Raw genomic sequence first — 22,572 nt, 5'->3', positions numbered from 1 at the left:
TTTGGCGCCGGTTGAAAAATCTTTGTAAAATTCTCCAAACTTTTGGCCAGCTCCAGTCCACTCTTATCCTGAAAGTCTCGGGATGATTCGTCAAGCGGGGGCCATGAAAAAAGGGGGGGCCCAAAACGTGTTTTCCATATGCAATTTCCCATAGGACCTTTAGCCGCAGCTACAGCCCGAACTGCTGCACGGAATTACACCAAATTTGGCACAGATGTAGTCCTTGGTTCAGACTCATGCCTTTTACTTATTTGGTGTAAATCCGTTCAGTAGTTCCTGAGAAAATTACAGTTAAAATCATTTATATATCTATGGGCGTGGTGGTTCCGTGCACCCTGCGTGCACCGTGAGCGCACCATAAGCGCACCCTCCCGATCACAAGCTGAAAGCTAATTGGCTGTCAAGTGGTTGTCAAAATTCGAAACTAGAAACTGTTGGCAGCCATTTTATTTCTCGGTGGAAGGGAGGCTGAAGAAGTCTGTGAAATATGTGTGCAAAACAGGAAAAGGGTGCAGGGTAGACACACTGTGATCCCCTAGGCCTGCTCATTACAAATTGCTTTCCTATTCGGAAGAGAGAGTAGGTTAACCTGCTTTCTCTTCCAAATAGGAAAGGAAATTGCTTTTCTTCAGGGGGAGCAGCATGCTAGCTGCTCTCCCTAAGGAAAAGCAATGCCGGCTCCCGAAGGACCGGGGAGCCGGCTGGGACCGTGGGGGCATTGGGGCTCCCCCCACATTCCCCAATGTTTTTTATAAACCCCGGGGGATGGGGTCCCTGGGGATAATAAAAATTTGTGATAGGGGCTATTTTTTTTTACAGTAAAATTCAGAGTCGCGCACCCAGCGCAGTGCTCAGTGCAGCCCCTGGTGTGCACGCGTTGGATGCACGCCTTCTAATCTGTAGTGTACACGACTCCAGCATGTGTGGTGCATGACTTGCACGTGTCGGCTGCACGACTTTGACGCTTTGGGTGCGCAACTCCAAGCCAAAAAACAAATAATATTTTTCAGATATACATCAAGCTTATGTGTTTAGTTTTTAGGTGGCTATAAAAAGAGCCCTTGTGTCTATTGAGAGATTTTAGTACCTACAAGTAAGTACCGATGCAGAGTCTAAAGTTCAAGAGGAAGACTCTGTTCCCTTCATCTGTAAAATGTACAGCATCTCTCCTATCGATGCCATGCATTTTAAAACGCAGATTGTTGTGATATATTGACCCCATTCTATAGTCTCGGGGAAAAGCAGAAACAGATTTATTTATATGTTTCCTAGCTTTCTCAATCTGTGGACAAAATTGATTGGACCAGTCCATTTCTGCCTTTGGCATATGTTAGAATAGGCAAAGGCAGTTTGGGGGAAAAGTGACATCAATTCTCCAAAGGTGTCCTTCATAAGCATTTCCAGACCTACCCCAGTTAAAATGCCTAGGTCATTGCCACCACAGTGCACAATTATGAGGTCAGGGTGTTGGAGATGCAAAAAGAATTTCACCAATGGCATCAATTGGTGCCACTTTAACCCTCTCTGTCCAATCCATTTAATGTCTACATTTAGTATACCTAGGTCTTTGTGAATTCCTTTGTGTTCTGCATACCTTTGGCTCCAGAAAATATAGCTGTGTCCCACAACCCACACTCTAAGCATCTTGAAGGGAAGTCTGGATGCACTCAGATGCTCTCTGTAAATGAAGTGGAAGTGTGAAAACTAAGATTTTTCTAAAATGGTGGATAACATGCGGTGTTGAAAAAAAAAATGATTGGTTGTTTGACAACATTCTACACTGAAAACTAGGGTGCATGTTTCTGTTTTTTAAAAGCATGATTCTTATTGGTTAATAAAAAGTGATTGAAAAGAACATTACATAGGATAAGCTGGTATATTGAAAAGTCAAGCACACTTGCTGTTTTGATTAGCAACATTGTGTTATGAACTTTTGACCTGTGTGCTCAGTTAAGTTTTCCATGAAGTGTTTCTATGGTAACAGGCAGAAGGCAGAATGGGGGTAGGGTTTAAATGTATGTAATTTGGAAAGGATTGCAAATGTGTAACCAATAGAAATGTGTGTTTGCTTTTGAATTAATTTGGGAAGTAATGTAATTTCATGTGAAGGTGTATATGTGTTCAAAATGAGAGGGAAACTGTGCCATTCTTTGGTTCTGGTGAGAGGTGTTCAAAACAGAGATTCTGTATAAGAAAATCTGCTGTGTGACTGATATACTTCTTATTCTACAAAACAATTGGAAAGTTGAGTTATTCATTTGTGAGGGAATGTATGTGGTGCATTTTGATTTTAATCAGACCAATGTATTTGTCCCGCTAAAGTGCAGGGAATATTTTTTTTCTCTCGAATTTTATTGTGAGTGTGTGTTCATTTAGAAAGCATTCTGAGATAAGCATTTGTGTATTTTATGTTTTTGCAGACAGATAACTATGCTGTTCTCATGTTTTGGTAGAATTAGAAACCAGTTATTTTTTATTTATGTGCAAAAATGACTCAAGTTTCTACATTAAAATGCAATACTTGTTCTAGACTATGAAATGTGTTTTGGTAAAATGCAACGGATAGTGTTGTTTGTCTTGAATCTCACAGTGAGTCTTGTGTGCATTTAGGAATTGTTTTGATAGAAGCACTCTATACTAATGTGTAGTAGAACATTTTGTGCAATGTGTATAGTCACCTAAAGTCTTGTTGAGTGGTAAATGTGTTTTGGTAAAATGCAAGGGATAGAGTTGCTTGAGTAGAATCACACAGTGAGTCTGTGCATTTAGGAATCACTCTGAGAGAAACATTTTGGTAGTTCATGTGTTTCCTGACATGTAATTGATGAAAAACGTATTGTGTCCTCACATTTTGGTGGAATTAGAAAATACTCGTTGGTTATGTGTTTCCAAAATGAGTTTAGCATTAATAGTAAAATGCAGTTCTGAAATATATGGAATGCATACGTGATGTTTTTGCAGACAAATAAGTACATGTAGTCTTGCAGTGATACTACCCCCGTATGATTTCCTACACTACCCAAACACCACTGTACTACTGTAAACCCTTAATCTACCTCCAGTACGAACACCTACATTACCCATTCACCACTTTACTACCCTAAACCTTAAATCTATCCCAGAACAACCTCCTACAATACCCAAACACCACTTTATGTTCTAGAACACTACCCTACCACGATCCCCTACACTACACAAACAGCACTGCACTACCTTAAACCCTAAAACACTATACCTAGCATGACCCTGTACAGTACATAAATACCACTGCACTATGCTAGAACACTACCCCAGCATGACCACCTATACTACCTAAACACCATTTTACTACTCTAAAGCTTAAATCTATCACAGCAGGACCCCTTACACTACCCAAACAGCACTATACTACCCTACTACTGCATTTATAAGAAATATTGTTATTTGTCTAGAATCACACTGTGAGTCAGTGTCCATTTTGGGAAATTGAGAGATAATGATTTGGTTGGTTTATGTATTTGTAGACATATAAATACATGTACTCTTGCAGTGACACTATCCCTAGCACGATACCCTATACTACACAAACACCAGTGCACTACCCTAAACCCTTAATCTATCTCCAGCACAATCACCTACACTTCCCATTCACTACTGCAGTACCCTAAACCCTAAAACACTACCCCAGCACGACCTCCTACACTACTCAAACACCACTGCAATACCCTAGAACAGTACTCCACAACGACCCCCTACACTTCACAAACACCACTGCAGTACTGTAAACTCTAAATCTGTACTGTTGGTAAACGATAGTGACTGTTTATGTACCATGTAGTAATCTATTTATTAAAGTAAAAGTGAGGCAATTATGAATTCACTCATTGTCTCTCCTTATAGTATTGTGATCATTTTCTTAATATTCATGTACTCAGAAAGTGCTTCAGGTTTTAGTTTTATGGAGTGCTTCAAAGTGGTATGTACTATGTATGTACTGCTGTTAACAACGTCACAGTTGTGCTTCAGGCCTAAAATGTCTTAGTTAGAATTTATATGTAATGTGTTTTTATAGTGAAAAAAAAGTATCATTTTAAAGTTATTAATAAATATTTATTTATGATTATTTCACAGATACTGTTTATCATCATTGAAAAAAAGTTATCATGCCGGAGAAAAAAAAAGAAGAAAAGCTCAGAAGAAGGATACTTACTTGAAAAAGAGTCAACCACAAGTATTGGAAGACCAACATAATGTGTCTAAAAAGAGAAACATTTCTGGTAAGACCACAAAAGATTTAATAAAAAATATTACTAGATTCAGAAAAAATTGGAAATGTTCAAAGCAGTGAAAATGTTTCAAACACAGAAAAAGTGCAAAGATTAGGAAAGAAAAAAAGGCAATGTACATATAAAGGATACAACTTATAGTAAAAGAAGAGAAAATCCATATAAAGAGATGCGCAAAAAAATATTTTACAACAGAGTAGTCCATAATTTACTGTAACAATTAAAGGAATGTAGAAATAAAACACTATTTCATAAAAAGAAGAAGCATATCAAATCCATTGTTGAAAAGGCTTTTGAAGTAAAAAGGAAATTATTCATTTTATATTAAAGCGAATTTGATCACTAGATAAACCAATCCATTTAATGAAGGCCAAAAGTAAGAGGAAAAGAGTAATTAACAAAGGTAATTTTTGTGATATTTTCTTAGGGCAATGGAAACACAGTTCAATTTCTGAGTTTTTTGTTTAATAAAGAGAGTTATTTACAGAACAATGATTTGTTGCATGCAGTTGACACCAGTGGTCGAGCTTATGAGGTTAGACATGATTGTCCAATTGAGAAAGAGCAAATGGTTCCTAGAAATTCAAAAGAAGTGATAGGTGATGAAATTCTAGGCAGATGTCCTAAAGCCCCAAAGTACACTTGGGATTGTAGTAGTATTTGTAGTGTACAACAAGAATTTATTGATAAATTATGCAATTTATTACAAGCATATTGTAAAAAAAGGGTTAAACAAAAGATTAAGGTGTTGCAAGGACTAGACCCTTGCAGAGTGAGAAAACATACTGGTTTGCAAGGTCATTCTCTGGCTTGTCTTTCTAGGAAAGTATGTCAAAGTGTTTTTCACAATTTCAAGATGTTGGCAGTACATCATACTCAAATGCGGAAGTTAGTGAAAAGAATGTATTATGCAAAAAGTCCAGCACTAAAGTTAAATGAGTTGAACAGTGCTCTTTTGCATGGGTCAGTATCAGATGTGAAAAAGGATTGTGATGATATTGAGTTTTGTTACTGTGGTCCTGAAGAGGAGAGTGAAGAAACTCAGGGCCCGATGTAGGTCGGTTGGTAACGGCCGAAAATCGGTATTTTTGGCCGTTACCGATAGGAATAGAGACAACGGGATGTAGGAGGCCGAAATCCGGCCGAATCGGCGATTTTACCGAATCGGAAATTCACCGAGTCGGTAGAATCCCGAATCGGAAAAAAGTAGGAATCGGAAAATTCTCCGATTCGGTAGAATACCTATTCGGAGAATTTTAAGATTCCTACTTTTTTCCGATTCGGGATTCTACCGACTCGGTGAATTTCCGATTCGGTAAAATCGCCGAATCGGTATTAATACCGAATCGGTGATAATCCGATTCGATGCGAAAAGCTGAAGAATGAGATGTAGGTAAGCACTGAAATACCAAATTTGCTTCAAATTCGGTATTTCAGAGTCGGAAATTACCATGGATTGGAATCAGGTGGTAACCAGGTGCAACCTATAAAAAGGACCCAAAATGCAGTTCAACTTGCAACATGGCAGCTTTCTATGTCATAGCAAGACGGCTACGGCTACAGCAGGAAGGAGAGAGGGAATGGCTGAGACAGGAGCAGGTGTATAGACAGCGTATCACCCTGTGCATGCTGACAGATCCAGAGATCCTACAGAGGTACAGGCTGGAGGCAGACACCATCAGAGACCTCATTAGGGACCTCCAACCCCTGTTGCAGCACCCCACCCCAAGGGCACATGCAATCCCTGTGCAGGTGCAGGTGCTATGCTGCCTACACCTCCTGGCGTCTGGCAGCTATCAAAGTGTAGTTGCTGTGGCAGGAGGGGTGACCCAGAGCAGCCTGTCAAGGTTCTTCCACAAGTTCCTTGATGCCATGATTCAGAGGATGGACCACTACATTTCCTTCCCTTCCACCCATGCAGAACTGGCACAGACAAAAGCTGAATTCTATCAGATGGCAAGATTCCCCCACGTCATTGGCTGCATAGATGGCACACACATTCCGATTTGCCCCCCTGCTGACACGGAATACGTATACCGCAATCGGAAGTCACGGCACACCATAAATGTGCAGGTGATATGCAATGCTAAGTGTGTCATCACTGACCTGGTTGCAAAGTTTCCGGGGAGTACCCACGACTCCTATATCTTCCAGAGTAGCGGAATTTATGCACGGCTGATGGCAGGGGATTTTGGTGAAGGATACCTCCTAGGTAAGACACAGTGTTTGACCCCCATAACCAAAATTGCAGTGTGAAGTACATGTATGCATGTGAGTAATGTTACCCCTTTTCCTTGTAGGCGACAGTGCATATGCCCTACGCTCGTTCATTCTCACCCCCTACCTCAACCCCTCAACACCTAGCCAAAGGAGGTACAACCGTGCCCACAAAAGCACGAGGAATGTAGTGGAAAGGACCTTTGGCATCTGGAAGAGCAGGTTCAGATGTCTGCACAAGAGCGGAGGTGCAAGGCAATATACCCCCATCACCTGCTGCAAGATTATTGCTGTCTGTGCAATGTTGCACAACCTTGCAGTCAGGAAAGGCACTGAGGTTGAGTTATCCGACTACGAGGACCCTGATGATGACAATGCTGTGCCACTACCACAACCTGCTGGACTCCCTGCACCAACTGACGGCAGATACAGGCGTCAGGAGATAACAGACAACTATTTCTGAGTGAGTACAGATGCACAAACAGGTCAATGTATGTTTTAAGAAATGAAATTTAATAATGTTGCATCAACGTTACTGCACTGATGTGCAACAAAAGAAAAGGTAAAGAAGAAGTGGGGAACTGTCCATTGTCCGGGTTGCCTCACCCTCACTGCCAGTCTTATTTTTTGCTGCGCTTAGCAGCCCCACTAGGATGAGCCTCACCCCCTTCTGTATGCCCAGCAGCCTCAGCTGAGCGTCTGCTGCTCCGGCGCGGCTCTGACACTGTGCTGGCTGGGCTGCTGCTTTTTTTAACAACAAGGGACCCCAATTAGTCTGCTCGGGACCTCGGGGAACAATTTTGTAAAACAACAGTGGTCCCATGCAAGGATAAAATGCAGTAACAATAAATATAGACGAGAATCCAATCTATATTTTAGAGTGACATGTCCAGCCGGACAGAGGTCACTCAAGTTTACTCAATAAACAAGTATCCAACATATAACAAGAATACCTTCCACAATGCCCCTGTGAGGTACACAAGCCTGTGCCCAACACTTGCGGGGTAAGTACAGGTGAGGAAGTGGTAGAGAAAGTTTAAAGGCAAAACAACGTTTTTCTGCTTACACATTCATTGCAGAAAAAATATCAAGTTGCACCATTACATTAATTTCACAATCAAATATGTTTGTATATGGTGCATGAGCAAGTCGACGGCGTTTCGGTTCCCCTAGAGGATAATTGGAACCATCATCAGGACAAAAACAAATTATTTGCCTTATAGCACTAAACCTCAAATTGCCTAAAGAAAAATAGGGAAAGAGTAAGAAAAATGACATTTAAAAACCAGGACAAGTAACATTTAAAATTCCATGAAGTGACTCTCAGTGCAAGGTGTAAAAACATACTCCTTCCATGCACAGTGAAATTATTGCGCTATCTTCTACAGGTGAAAAGACCGGTGTTGGCTATGAAAATGAAGATCTTATTCCATCTCGCAGTACGACGTGAACCGGCGAGTTTCAGCGCGAATATTCCATGCAATACGTAGTGAACAGGCATGTTTAAGCAGAGTAAGCACGGTGCTAGGGGGCTGCAGTGTCTATATAGAGCAGTGAGGGGACGGAATGACTAGGAGCGCGTGCTTACCGAGGAAGTACAAACTTGGACCCATGCTGGGCTGCTGCGGCTGCTGCTGTCCCCAGCCTCGCCCAGGACGGGATTCACAACAGTGTTGGAGATCAGTAGTGTCTCCATGGCGGTGGTAATACGGCCCATGCCCCTAGTGACCTCGGACATGTTCTGTGTGAGGCTGGCCTCCATGTTTGCCCCACGTTGGCATAGCTGGGCGGTCGCAGCTGCAAGGCGGTTGAGTGACCTGTTCTGCATACGTGCATCCCTGCGACGACATTGCTCATGGTCATCCATCCTGTTGCAGAGCTGGGTGATGGCAGTCGTCATTCGGCCAATAGATGTTGCTATCTCCTTGTTGCTGTCAACAAAAGTCTTGAAGCCCTGTGCCATTTCCCCCATCTGCAGGTTGTGCTGGCGCAACTGGCGATGGCAGGCCAGGATGGATTTTGCCTGCATTCGCTGTATCTTCACCATACTGCTCTCCAGCCCTGCAAAGACGCTGCCTCCCTGTGCTTCTATTGGACTGCTGGTTGCACGTGGCCTCCGTGGAATCCTGCTGCCCTGCTGTGTGTGCTGGGGTGACGCTGGTGTCACTGGGTCTTGTGCAGGAGCCTCACCCACCGCTCCCTCCATGATGATAAATGGAACTACAATTCTCCTCCTGGCAGGGGATGTTGCAGGTGCAGGGTGGCTGTGTGGTGGTGTGATCTCCGGGGAGAATTGCAATGTGGGCGACTGAGACAGTGACAGTCGGGGGGAGTGTCGATGTGTGAGGGAATGTCCAGAGTCCTCCTCATTGCCCAGGGCACTGGTGTTGTCCTCCTCCTGTGCTGCTACACTGGTGCTTGCCACCGCCACCGCACTGGCTGTTGGTGCTGGAGCTGGTGCTGGAGCTGGTGCTGCTCCCCCGCCTGATGGTGCCCCTAGGTATAAAGAAGCATTTGTCAACTGAGTGCTAATGTGTTCCAGTCACTACTATTAAAGCATTGCACATCTCATTACTAAAACGTCGGTGCAGTATTACAGTTATTTTTCTTAAGCTTCTGCAGTGGCATTATTGGGTACTTTTGCTGACTACATTTTGCAAGATGCATTGCTCATGTCTGTTGCTAGCAGTACTGGCCTGGGGTTTGGCTGTGCATTGGGTCTATAGGGGAGGTGTCTGGTATGGTGTGTCAAGTTGCGAATGCTTCTTACCTGTAGCTGTAGCTCGGGATGAGCTATCCAGGTCCCCAATTCCCACGACACTCGCCCTCTCAATAGTGGTCGCCACTAGTTCCTCCAGCTGAGTGAGGGGTGGCGCCCGGTTTGTGCCTCCTCCAGTAAGTCCAGCCTGCTTGTGCAGGTCAGCCAGTTTTCGCTTTGTCACGCCACGGATATCGTAAAACCTCTTCTTGAGGTCGTCTAGGCTCCTGTGGGTGACACCAACAGCGTTGACTTTCTCCCCGATGTCGATCCAGAGCTTCCTCTTGGTGCTCTCCGGAACAGTGAGGGACAGCTTTCCATAAAGCTGCCTGTGCACCCTCACCACCTCCTCCACCAAGGTTTGCAGCTCCATGGTGCTAAATTTTGTCTTCCTCTTTCGCTCTGCCTTCTGGCTCTCAGTGCTGGTTGCCATGTCTCACAGGGATCCTGCTAACACTGCTGCTCACTGTGTTTGCTCAGCTCAGGCAGCTTTCCAGAAAGTTCTGATGAGTTGCACCTGCCTGGGTTGCCACTCCCTGTGGGGGAGGGTGCTTCCAGCTCATTGGCTGATGTCTTCAGTGTCAGTTAACCTGCTCGACGAATCGGCATTCTCCGATTCGGAATTTTCCGATTCGGAATATACCGAATTTGTTCGGAAAATACCGAATCGGTATGTATTATGCGTTCCTATTGGCCTTTCGGCCCATGGGGCGTATTTCTATTTCCGATTCGGCGTTTACCGATTCGGTAGGATCCGCATTTTTATTTACCGATTCGGACGTGTCCGATCTGGCCTGTACCGATTCGGTACTTGTCGAATCGGTACGTACCGACTTACGATACCGATTGCTACCGAATCGGTATTTTTCCAAATAATTTTTTCTACATATCATTTTCCGATTTTGAAATACCGATTCGGTACGGATCGGTATTTTAAAATCGGTAAATGCGTTTTACCTACATCGGGCCCTCAGACATTAATAGAAGAAAATGTTGTAGAGAATGTTGAGCATAGTTGTACAAAAAATGTAGAAAGTGAAATTATAAAGTTTAAGGTGATTTCAGGTGAAAGGCCTCATTTTTCTTGTATTTGCTGTCGCTGAACTCACTACAAAAATCAGGCTGGGAGTGTTGATCTGTATTTAAAAAGTGAAAAAGAAAATAATGATACGTGGAAATAATTTGCAACTTATTTGTTGGTAGAGAATTGTTTTTATTTGGGTTCTGATCAGCGTATTTGTAAATATTGTTATAAGAAATTAGATGAGAATAAAATGCCCGCTAGAGTTGTTCATAATAATCTAGAGTTGGTTGCTATTCCTCCAGAACTGATAGATTTAAACACGTATGAGTCTATTCTCATTCAATGTGTGCACCCGGTTCAGGCTATTGTTTGTATGGAGCCTAAAACAGGTAAATTGCCTCCTTCAGATTTACAAAAAGGATTGAAAGGAAGAGTTGTGTATTTACCATTGGATTTAAAGAAAAATATTGAGACTATTGGTGTAGAGAGTGTAGAAAGTGAACCACTAGGTATTCTTGTTAATGGTGTGCTGACTAAGAATATGAAAATCTGGCAGGAGTTAGTGGATGTTAGGATAGTGCAAAAGGCAACATTGTATTTGACAAAGAACAATACATACTATAAGAATGTTCATATGGGAGAAGGAGAAATAGCCTTAGCAGAAGATACTGAAACGTCAAGTGGACAAATTGAAAAAGTCGATATGTTAAGATGTGAAGAAATCTATGAACACCACAGTGTGCATCCACTTCATTCAAAAGAAGTGATGGGGAACACTATTGATTTGTTCCAAATGAAAAAAGCAAAAGGAACTCCCAATGAGTGTATGGGAAGAGAGCTTGGAAGCTTGTTGTTTTCCTCATTTGTTTCCAACAGGAAAAGGAGGATGATATGATGAACGTCCTGTGCAGATTCCTGCATCTTATTATCGGACAACAAGATTATATGCAGAAGATCCAAGATTTCGACAATGTATCCCTTATATATTTCATCTTTTGTTTGAAAGTGATGTGTCTGGACTTTCATATGCAGTCAATCATATTCCAAAAACTGTAATACATCTCCAAAATATATCTGCAAAAGATTTTATGGAAAAGTGCACGAGATAGATGATCATCTAGAATCTCAGCTCATTAATCTGATGGCATGTCAGCGTGGGAGTGATGAATATTGGTACCGTCGTCATGGAGAACTGAAATGTATGCTACAGAACTTAGGAACTCCAACATGGTTCCTTACCCTAAACTGTGCTGAGTACGCTTGGGATGATTTGCTAGAATTTCTTCGAGAGGCAAATTCCAATATAAAAAATATTGAATACAAGACACCTGGAGAATTGTGCTCTTTGGATCCTGTTAATGTAGGCAGGTATTTCAATCATACATTTGAGGCTATGATGTCTTTTATCTGTTATAAAAAAGACCTCCTCTTTGAGAAGTTGTGGATTTCTTTTGGAGAAAGGAGTATCAAGCAAGAGGTGCTCCTCATACATATATGATGTTATGGATTACGGATGCTCCCAAATTTTGAACAGATGCGGATGGTACTGTTTTGAGTTTTATTGAACAATATGCAACAAGTGATGTCCCCAAAAGCACAGAAGAAAACAACTTAATAGGCACAAGTGTTACGATTCCAAAGTCACCGATGTGGAAAATACTGTCGATGAAAGTACAAATCTAAGGACAAGTTCTACACCAAATGTCGTTTTGCATTTCCACGTCCTGTAATGTCCAAAGGAAGAGTGGACAGTTTTATGTCATCTTTGCGAGATAGTATCACAAGAAAGTCTCCAAAAAATACTTACAACTTAAGAAGAAATGAAGAGTCAAAATTCATAAATGACTACAACCCAGTTATTTTGTCCATGTGGAATGCTAACATGGATATTCAATATGTTGCGGACAATTCAATTGCTGTTGCTCGATATGTTACGTCCTATATTACAAAATCAGAAAAGACAGAATTGAAAGAAATGTGGGAAGAGATTTCTCACAAGACGACTCTAAGTAAGAAATTTTGTTTGAAGTTTGAAGATGTTATCGCATCGAGAAATTGGAGAAATGGTTATCATCTGCAAGTCTATACTCAAAATCTAGAAGAGTCCTTTATGTGAGTCTAGGTCTTGCAGCAATGCGCAATCGAGTACTGAAATCTGTACAAGAAATTGAATATTTAGCAGCTAAAGATCCAGAAAGTACAGATATTTTGAAAACGAATATGTTGGACACATATTACCCAAACAGAAGTCATCATCTTGAGAACATGTGTCTCTATGAAGTGCCGCAATACTACACTTTTAAACGTAATACTACAGAGCACATCAATGATGGAAAATATGGAGTCATAGGTTCCGAAGGATGTTTGGTGAAACAAACGAAAGGAAATTTGATTAATTACAGAAAGCTGAGTTGCAACACTGCTGATAAAAGGGAATTTTACTACTTAGCCCTTTTACAAATATTTAAACCATGCGGTTCAGAACAGGAATTACTTGGAGATTTCCTGAGCTATGAAGATTCCTTTAATGCTTGTAAAGACAGCATAAAATGCAGTGCTTTTGCAAATTATGTGAAAACGATAAAATTGATCAAGAAGCTACAATTGCAGCTGAGATTGCTAGAGACAGTTCTCAAGACAATCAAAGATCCACTTGGACAACCAATTGTTGAAAATGTAGCAGCAATCGCCATGAATGAGGTGGAAACAGCAATGCATCAAGCTCAAGAAGATGTAACAAACTTAGCAAACTTGGAAGAACAACTAAATGTTGAGCAAAAACAAATATATGAGCAAGTGAGACAACAGACCATGGATTACTTCATGAAAAGAAAGAGTGCTCATGCAGGTCATTTCAACCTATCCGAATGTACGTGAGTGGACAAGCTGGAACAGGAAAAAGTTTTTTAATTAAAGTAAATACAAGTTATCTACGAAAAACAACTGAGTCGCATTTGTCTTGTGTTGTCACTGCTCCAACTTGGTTAGCAGCACACAACATTAAAGGAATTACTTTACATCATTTACTAATGCTGCCAGTAGAGCATGAAAACAAATTGGAATACCACAAGCTATCTAGAGAAGCTTGTTGTGGAGTTTCAAGAGTCTTGAAGAAAATGAAACCTATTATTGATGAGGTAAGCATGGAATCAAACTTAATTCTTGCATTTGTGCATTTAACCGCATCGATGCTGATGACGGAACCGCTCCGTCATCAGCCAAGGTGGCGCTGTGCTGATGACGGAGCGGTACCATCATGGCCCGCCCGACGCGTCCATCACCACCCTCATGCTCAGACGTGAGTCCCTTGCTCACTTTGCCACTGGATTCAAGCAAGCCGGGCTGAAGAAGGCTGTAATGCCAGAAACCGATCCTCGGAAGCTTGTTTCCGGTCCAGGGAAGGCATGGCTTGGCAGTTCGGGCTGGACTGTTCCCATGAGGCACAGGGTCAGACTGATTTGCATATAGCCATGTCTGAACTGGGGTGGCTGAGTGGGCTAAAGAACGGTGATGGATTAAACCCAGATCTTTTGACTGGGTGTGAGTGTTTGATTGGTTCAGATGCTCCGTCCATCATCACCCCCTTTTGTACCGACGCGCCTGCGCGGCGCTGATTTCGCGCCTGCGAAGCGTGTTCTATTGAGTGGGCGGGGCCATGACGGAACCGCTCCGTCCTCAACAGAGCTCACCCGTGGCTGGTGACGGAGCGGTTCCGTCACCAGCGTGTGAGCGCCGCGTGGCCCCCCGCCCCCTTAGCACTGCGGCAGAATAGCCGCCGCAGCGTAGGGGTTAAGAATGCAGCAAATTCTTAAAACAAGGTATTACGTATTATTTGGAGGAAAACATGTCATAGTTTTTAGAGATCTACTGCAACTGACTCCTGCAAAAGGACAACCAGAATTTAAAAAACTTGCGAATGAAGACACCAGAAAGTCACTGGGTAGTGTTGGAAACGTCATCATTTGATCATATTTTGAATACAAAGAACTCATTACAAATATATACAGGCAAATGATGTTGATTATGGAACCATTCTCCAAGATATAAGAATTGGACTACTGACTGAACATGGGAAGCAAGCTTTTCAGACTCGATTACTTTCTAATTTGTTTCCAAATGAAAATGTAGTTCCTGAGAAAATATACATGAAAATTGCAGAAAACAAATCTGTAATCTGCTTAATGCCAACCCTTTTTTTAGTGTTCTATATTCAACGAACAACTTTTGAAACTGGAAAATGAAGAAATAATGAAAATGGAAGCCATCGATAAAACAGAGCATGAAGGAATCACTATTATTTTGACTGAAAAATTGAAGACAAAATTCCATTATTCAGAAAAATCAATATCTAAAACTACTGGTTTAAAAAATAATCTATATGCATGTAGAATCTGTCGAATAATTTTAAGGCGTAATTTGGATGTAGAAAAAGGTTTAGTTAATGGAGCAATGGGTAAAGTTGTGGATATTGTTAATTATCAAAATAAAGATGGTATTGAATTCTTAAAGATTAAATTTGATCAGATTGAAGAAGTTAAAGAAATTGGTTGTTGTTCTGTTTCATTTTTGCTTGTTAAAGATTTATATGTCCGTAGAAAACAGTTTCCAGTTTCTCTGACATATGCAGTCACTATTCATAAATCTCAAGGTTTAAGTGTTAACAGTGCTTTGGTGAACATTGGAAATACTGTGTTTAAAGAGGGAATGGCATATGTTGCTTTGTCGTGAGTCAGAACATTATCTGGTTTATTTTTGATTGATTCTGATGATACGAAGGCTATTGCAGATGCCAACTGTGTCAAAGAGTACAATAGGTTAAGAAGAATATATGCTCCTAATTTAGGTCAATATCCTGTATTTGAAAAGCGTGTGATTGGTCGAAAAAGAAGGTATGAGAATATCTGTACTGAAGGTGTAGAAAAGGGAAAAAAAGAAGATAATGTGTTTGCAAGCAAAAAGAAAAAGGACACTGTTGAAGAGATTGTTGGTTATCAGTTTGAAAATAGTTCTGGCGTCAACTGCTATGCTAATGTAGTGGACAATGTTGTTTTTTAATTTTTTTTTATTGAACAAGCCGTAGGAAAACATTGGTACATTAAATTCTTCATAGTTGGACAAAAATTTACAAACAATATACAAGAGACAACCCTAGATAACAAAATACCACAGCGAAAATACAATAACTGCAATAATATACCGATATTAAAGTGCTAGTACATGAGAAACAACTGATATTACACATCGAACTTTCTACTATAATTCATATAAACATTCATATAAACCTACCCCCATAAAAATGAGGATATACAAAGATGTTATTGTTATTCTTAAAATATTAGTACAAAAACGTGCTGAATTGACTAATATATAAACATCTAATAAAAAAGCATTGAGATTACTATGCGGTTTGTAAAGTGCTAGTGCAATAAAGTGCGAGAACCAACGATTTAAAATAGCAAAAATATTATTGTAATTCTCAAAATGCTAGTGTAGTAATGTGCAAAATTAGCTTATATAAAGTGACTAGTACAATAAAGTGCAGAAAGAGCCGATGTATAGCAGCAAAAAATATTATTACCTTTCTTCGATATATAGCAGCAGAAATATTATTACATTTTTTTTTTTTTTTAAAGTGCGAATGCAATATCGTGCAAAATTTGCTAGTATATACGAAAAAGTACATGAACAACCAGAAAAACAACATAAATATGTATTTGCGGTTTTTAAAGTGCTGATGCAATAATCACTAAAAATCGATTCAAATAAAATAATCAACTTCCTTTTATCAATTCAAGATTCTCAAAATATTTCCAATTCCTTTCGAATCTGGCTATCGCGCCCACTCTACCTGTATAAGCTCTCTCAAAATTGCATGTTCTTCTCATTTTATTAACCCATTTCAACTGGCATGGGATCACCATAGATTTCCAATTTTGTAAAATCAGAGACCGAGCTACTGCAGTAGAAATAAAAATAAACACTTCTTCTGATTTATTAAACCTATTCCTTTCTTTGCAGATACCGAAAAGGGCCACCTCCGCTTCTGGTAATAGAATTTTCCCTGTTGCAATCTCCAGGTCTGCAAAGATCCCCTTCCAGAAGGATTCTAACTTTGGACAATAGAAGAAGATATGATACCAACCCCCTGGTCCCTAGTTTTGCACCTAAAACATTTATTTTCACATTCAGGGAATATTCTCTGTAAGGTTTCTGGAGTGTAATACGCCAGCCAGCGAGAGAGAAAGGACATTCGTTTATAATTAGCTGCTCGGAGGGCTTTATTTCCTAATTGGCATATTAGCTCCCAATCTTTATCTGAAAAAACGCACTGTAGCGAGAGGCTTATCTTTTCTAAATGATCAGTAATTATAGGAGATAAACCGGAAGGCATTAATTTTTTATACCAAAATCCAATACTCTTGTGTTTCTCCCCATATAAAGCTGTTAATAAGACATTGGGTGTTGTATTTAAGCCTCCTATTTCTTTTCTTATGAAATAAATCAGTTGTAAGTACTCAAAAAACATAAGCCTTCTGGGGTGTGTTCTATCTATAACCAACTGCCAACTGATTACCGTATTTTGATTGAGTAAGTGCCTTATTTCACAAAATCCGGCAGATTCCCATTCTAACAAGTGTTTCGGAGATATCTTGAGACCCATTTTAGTGCATTCCGACAATTTCAAATAAATGGATCCGTCTGATCCATATTTTTTAAATAAAAACCGTAATCTGGATGAATACCCCATCAATGTCTTCTATCTTGTTTTCTTAGGAAGTTTTGCAGTTTTTAAAAAGAAAAAAATTTGAGAACCTGATTCCTTCAGCATTTTATCCCAAAAAAAATTGTCTCTTGTCTGTCTGTTCCTTAATAATCCTGCCACTATATCAAAAAAGGCTGCTTCATAATATGTCTTAAAATGGGGGAGAGCGAGCCCACCTTCATTTACAGATAGTTGTACTACCGAAAGCTTGACTCTTGAGGCCTTTTTATTCCAAATAAACTTCCTCAACATAGATTCGAGTTCATTAAAGAAGGCCGTATTGACTTTAATTGGGATATTGCTAAACAGAAATAAAAGCAAAGGCAAAACATTCATCTTTATCAGAGCTACTCTGCCAATCAGAGATAAGGGCAATATGTCCCATTGTTCGAGTAGGCTCTTGATTTTGTTCTTCATTTTTATATAGTTCAATCGAAAAAGTTCTTGATACTCGCTGGTCACAAAACACCCTAGATATCTTATTGGATCCCGTTTTTGTGCTTGGAACTGAAGATCTAACGGAAGAAAATCTATACTTGAATTTAAAGTAAGAACTTCTGTTTTTTTCTCGTTGATCTTATAACCCCCGATCCTCTCATATTCTTTAAGATCTTTCAGGAGGCATAAAATATTTTCTTTATCGGGAGCCAGATACAAAATAATATCATCCGCAAACAGTTTTAACTTTGACATTCCAGCAATTGGAGGGTAAATTGCGTCATTATTCCTTATTTTTATTACCAGAGGTTCGATAAAAAAAGTAAAAAGCAAGGGCGATAAGGGGCAACCTTGCCTAGTGCCGCGGTTTATTTTTATCTTCCCTGCTTGCTTAGTATTAATTATCACCTGGGCTGACGCTCCTTCATAAATATTCTGTATCATCCTAATAATTAGGGCAAGGAAACCAAAGTAACCTAAGGAAGAAAATATAGCTGACCAATTAACTAAATCGAACGCTTTTTCAGCGTCAATCATTAAGATGCATGCAGCGATCGAATTAACATTTAAATAGTCTAACGCCTGTATCAAGTATTCTGTGTTGGCTGCCATATATCGCCCAGCTATAAATCCCGTCTGATCTTTGTGTATTACCTCCTGGGCTGCCAACACAAATCTTTGAGCCCAGATCTTCATAAGAATCTTGTAGTCAGAGTTTAAAAGACTAATTGGTCTATAGGAATTCACATCCTCCGGATTCTTATCTTTCTTCACAAAGCTAATAATTGTGGACTCTTTAAACTCGGATGGGACCTTTCCACCAACTCTAATAAAATTAAATAAATTTTTTAATGGATCTTCCAATTCCTTCACGAAGATCTTATAAAATTCGATCGGGAATCCATCCATACCTGAAGCCTTTGCTCCTGCTGTTTCTTTTATACTATTTTGAATTTCAAGTAAATTTATTTCTGAGCCTATTTGGTTACTCCTGTAATCAGAGATTTTGGGAATATCCAAATTATCAAAATATTCCTTGATCATCATTCCGCCCACTTGAATATCTGTAGAGTAGATTCTCTCATAATGATCAAGGAATATTTTCGCAATCCCCCTCGCTCTGGGTGTTGGTTCCCCCCAGAGGGTCTTGAATTTTCAAAATGATAGAGGACTCTTGTTTTTTCATGATTGAATTAGCCAAGAGCTTTCCCATCAGTTGACTATCTTCATACAGCCTTTGCTGAAAGGCCTTTGAGCTGTTTATCTCTTCTAGAACAAAAAAGTCCCTAAGCATTGCTTTGGCTTGTTCCCATTTATTAGGCATTTGACTCAGTTTTAATGCATGCTCCTTTTCAGCAGCATACTGAAGGGCAGATATTTTTTCCCTTCGAATATTGGCCTTGTTACTAGAAAATGCTATAATCTGTCCCTGGGCTGCTGCTTTAAATGCTCCCCATACTGCAAAAGGCTCTGCGGAGTCATTATTTACTAGAAAAAAATCTTTTATCCAGTCTTTGAAGCCCTCTACCCATGTCATATTCTGTAAAAGGGTGCGATCCATCTGCCACCTAGAACGCGCCCCTTCAATACCCTCCAGTATCAGTTCAATCTCAACCCTCCCATGATCTGAAAAGGGATTGCAACCTATCAATGCGTTGGAAATTTGAAGTGATTTAGAGGATAAAAAAAATCTATTCTGGAGGCTGTATGAAACCTATTGGAATAACATGTGTAAGACTCTGAATTGGGATTAAAGGAGCGCCAAGAGTCCCTCAATTGGTATTCTATCTTAAAAGCCTCCAGTACTCCTTTCGTCTTTGGTTTTAATTGTTTCTTGTTCTTGTTAGAAGTATCCCTCTTTAGATCCTGGATGTAATTAAAATCGCCTCCTACTATAATTTGTCCCATAGTGCCCCTCAGAATTTCACTAATTTCAGACAATGCTAAGGTGTCATCAAAAATCGGGCCATAGTAATTTACAAAGTTGAATACTTTTCCCGACAATTTTATTAAAACCCAAAGCCATCTACCTTTAGAGTCTCTTTGCATCCGTAGAATTTCCCAGGGTAGATTCCTAGAGAAATAAATAGCAACCCCCCTCTGGGCGACCCCAGCGGAGGAAAAAAACCCATGGGAAAAATATCTTGGCAGAAACAACTTTGGAGAATTTGTTTTCAGGTGTGTCTCCTGGAGGAAGACCACCTGGGGTTTTAGGGCAATTACCCATTTCAACAGGGCACCATACTTCTGTTTATTAAGCAGCCCGTTCGCATTAATGGACAGGATATTACATGTATCAAATCTCATCCTTAAATCTGTAGAATTCTAAACATATTCTGTACCAAACAATAATAAAAATAACAAACCTACTGCGCTTGTAATTTTTGCTGCATTTACCCCCCCACCCAGAACCCCCCCTGGAACGTGGGAACCCCCCCTTCCACGCTGCCCACATCTCACCCTCTGATTTCTTCTTCGGGTGTCCTCGTAGTACACCCTGGTGTGACCCAATAACCCAGAAACACCCGCCTTCAAACAATTTCTTTTAACTATCGCATCCCCTTCAGATTAGAACCTTGGATTCCTCACATTGTAACTCCGTTAAGTTTTTAAGCCTAAGCCCTTGTGGATATTTCATTGAGAAGAGTCTGAGCCTCCTCTAAGTCGGTGAACAAAAAGAACTTTCCCTTTACAAGAACCTTCAGCTTTGATTGCTGCGCAATCGAGGCCCGGGCGCCGTTGGCTTTGAATAGCTGCAGCAGTTTTACAAACTCTTTCCTTCTCTGGGAGATTGTTGGTTATCAGTTTGAAAATAGTTCTGTTGTCAACTGCTATGCTAATGTAGTGGTCAATGTTGTTTTTTTTCTTGAAGGTTTGCAACAGCACATTATGGAGTATCGTGAAAAAAGATTTTGTTCCTTGTTGCATTCTGTTTATGAAAAATTGAGAACAGATAAAAGTAAAATACTAAGCTTTTCTGATGTTCCCAATCTTTTGGATGTATGTTCTTGTTCTATACAATTTACACAAAATATCCAACAAGATGCTCAGGAATTTCTAATGTATATGCTTACTGTATTAGAAAATAAAGGTGTAGACATAGAAAATATTTTTGGCTTTTATTATAAATGGGAACATCAATGTGAAAATTGTATGTATACATGTAGCACTAATGTAGATACTGAAAGATTTCTATATTTGACATTACCAGACTGCAAATCTGTGTCTTTCAGTAAATTAGTTAAAGCTGCATATCAAAATATGGAGTGTAGCCAATGCAAATCAGAATTGTTATCTACATTATTTATACAAAGATATGGAAAATATATCATTTTAATAATGCAACGTTGTACAGCTGATGGAAGAAGATTGTAAACTTTAATAAAACATTTTGTAGCAAGTCAACTATCAATATCAGTAAGGACTTTTGTAGCAGTAGCAATAATTTTCCACGATGGTCCTTCAACAACATCTAGACATTACACTGCCTATCTAAAAAATGAGAAAGGCTGGAGTCTTTGTAATGATGCTGAGTTGGTTTTCAGACAATGTTTGCTTTTCGAATTACCAAATTCCTACCTAATATTTTTAAAGCCAAAGTTTTAGGAAGATAATTTAGCCTCTGAGGAAATGATTATTATCATTTAATAGGACTACCATTGGACAATTTACATACAAATGACTGTAAAAATACAATTTGGCCTCAAGGAAATGTATTTCTTTGAATTATGGACTTTTGTTGCACATTGTCTCTGTGTATAATTTTAACTGGCATCATTTATAGTGTTTATAAATTTAAGTTATAACATTTTCTTAGCAGTAATCATTTTGTATATGTGTGATTTGTATTATCTAGTATTTCACTATAGATGGATTATTGTTATTTTTTAAAGCAATCTAATTGATTGTTTTTTTGTCCGCTGTTATGTGATGAGTACAATTGAAATCACCATTTCTAGTGAAATTCAATATAATCTGCGAACAGCAAAAATGGCAAAGAAATTATTGTGCTATTAAAAATGTATTATTACATGTTATACCTATTTTCTCTTTTCTTTTACAGATCTTAATTTTAATTTATGGAATACCACAATTTAGATTATAAAAAACAAGTGTATAAAATGTGTAGCGTTTTTTAGGTGTATTACTGCTGAGGTGAGTTTTTGTCAGTCTTAAAATGCACAATGGGTTGTGTTTCCACACATTGAAGAAAAGGAAGATGGGTGGACTAGATTTGTGCCAGAAAATTCCAATGCTAACAGGTATGAAATAGGGGATAGCTTCAGAACACCTATCTGCAAGATACATGGTATAGTACAGAATAGACTGATATGGTTGTTTTGCAGGTCTTGGTAATTTCAAATTTAAAAGAAATGAAACTCTTTAACTTAAACCACATCACTGAGTGTTTTTGCACATGTCATATTAGGCCGCATCCCTTCCCTTTAGTAAAATATAAACATTTCCTATCAGTTCTCTAAAACGTAAGTAGTTGTAAATGTATCTTGTTCTCTGTTATCAGTACAGAAATGTACTCCTATAATAACAATTGGCCTAGCCATTAACTCTCTTTCTTATTTACAAGGTGAGGAAAAGGCATTTTGTATACCTTTTCTTTTCCATGTAAATATAATCTCATCATACACAACACTTGCTTTGAAAAGGCGTTCTATAGGTTTTGCTGTGTGTGTTTGCACAGAACACTCATAGAACAAGACACATCTCCAGATTTATCAGACATCATAAATCTGGACATGTTTGTGAATGCTGCACCAAGAACAACGAGAAAAATTGTTTTCACTTCTCCTCATTTTTTCACTTTCAATATATGCTACAATGCACTGAATATATTGAAGGAGAAAAATACCTTTACTGAATATTTTTGTATAGGAAGGTGTCCCTTCTTGCACAAAAACAATCTCCAAGGGTGCCTGTGTCACCAAATGGCTGCAGTTTAAGCAGCTGTGTAGAGTGAAGCATCCCTGTGCTTTGGAAGTACCACAGCATGCTGTAGTTAAACAATTTACAGTGTCATGCTGCAGCACTTCCTTATAATTCTGCACTTATACATTCACCACACTTCACAGATATGTGTTTACAGTCAATT

Source organism: Lissotriton helveticus, chromosome 10 (genome assembly GCF_964261635.1).
Source record: "Lissotriton helveticus chromosome 10, aLisHel1.1, whole genome shotgun sequence".
NCBI classification, from domain to species: Eukaryota; Metazoa; Chordata; class Amphibia; order Caudata; family Salamandridae; genus Lissotriton; species Lissotriton helveticus.
Note: the sequence above shows the minus strand (reverse complement) of the source record.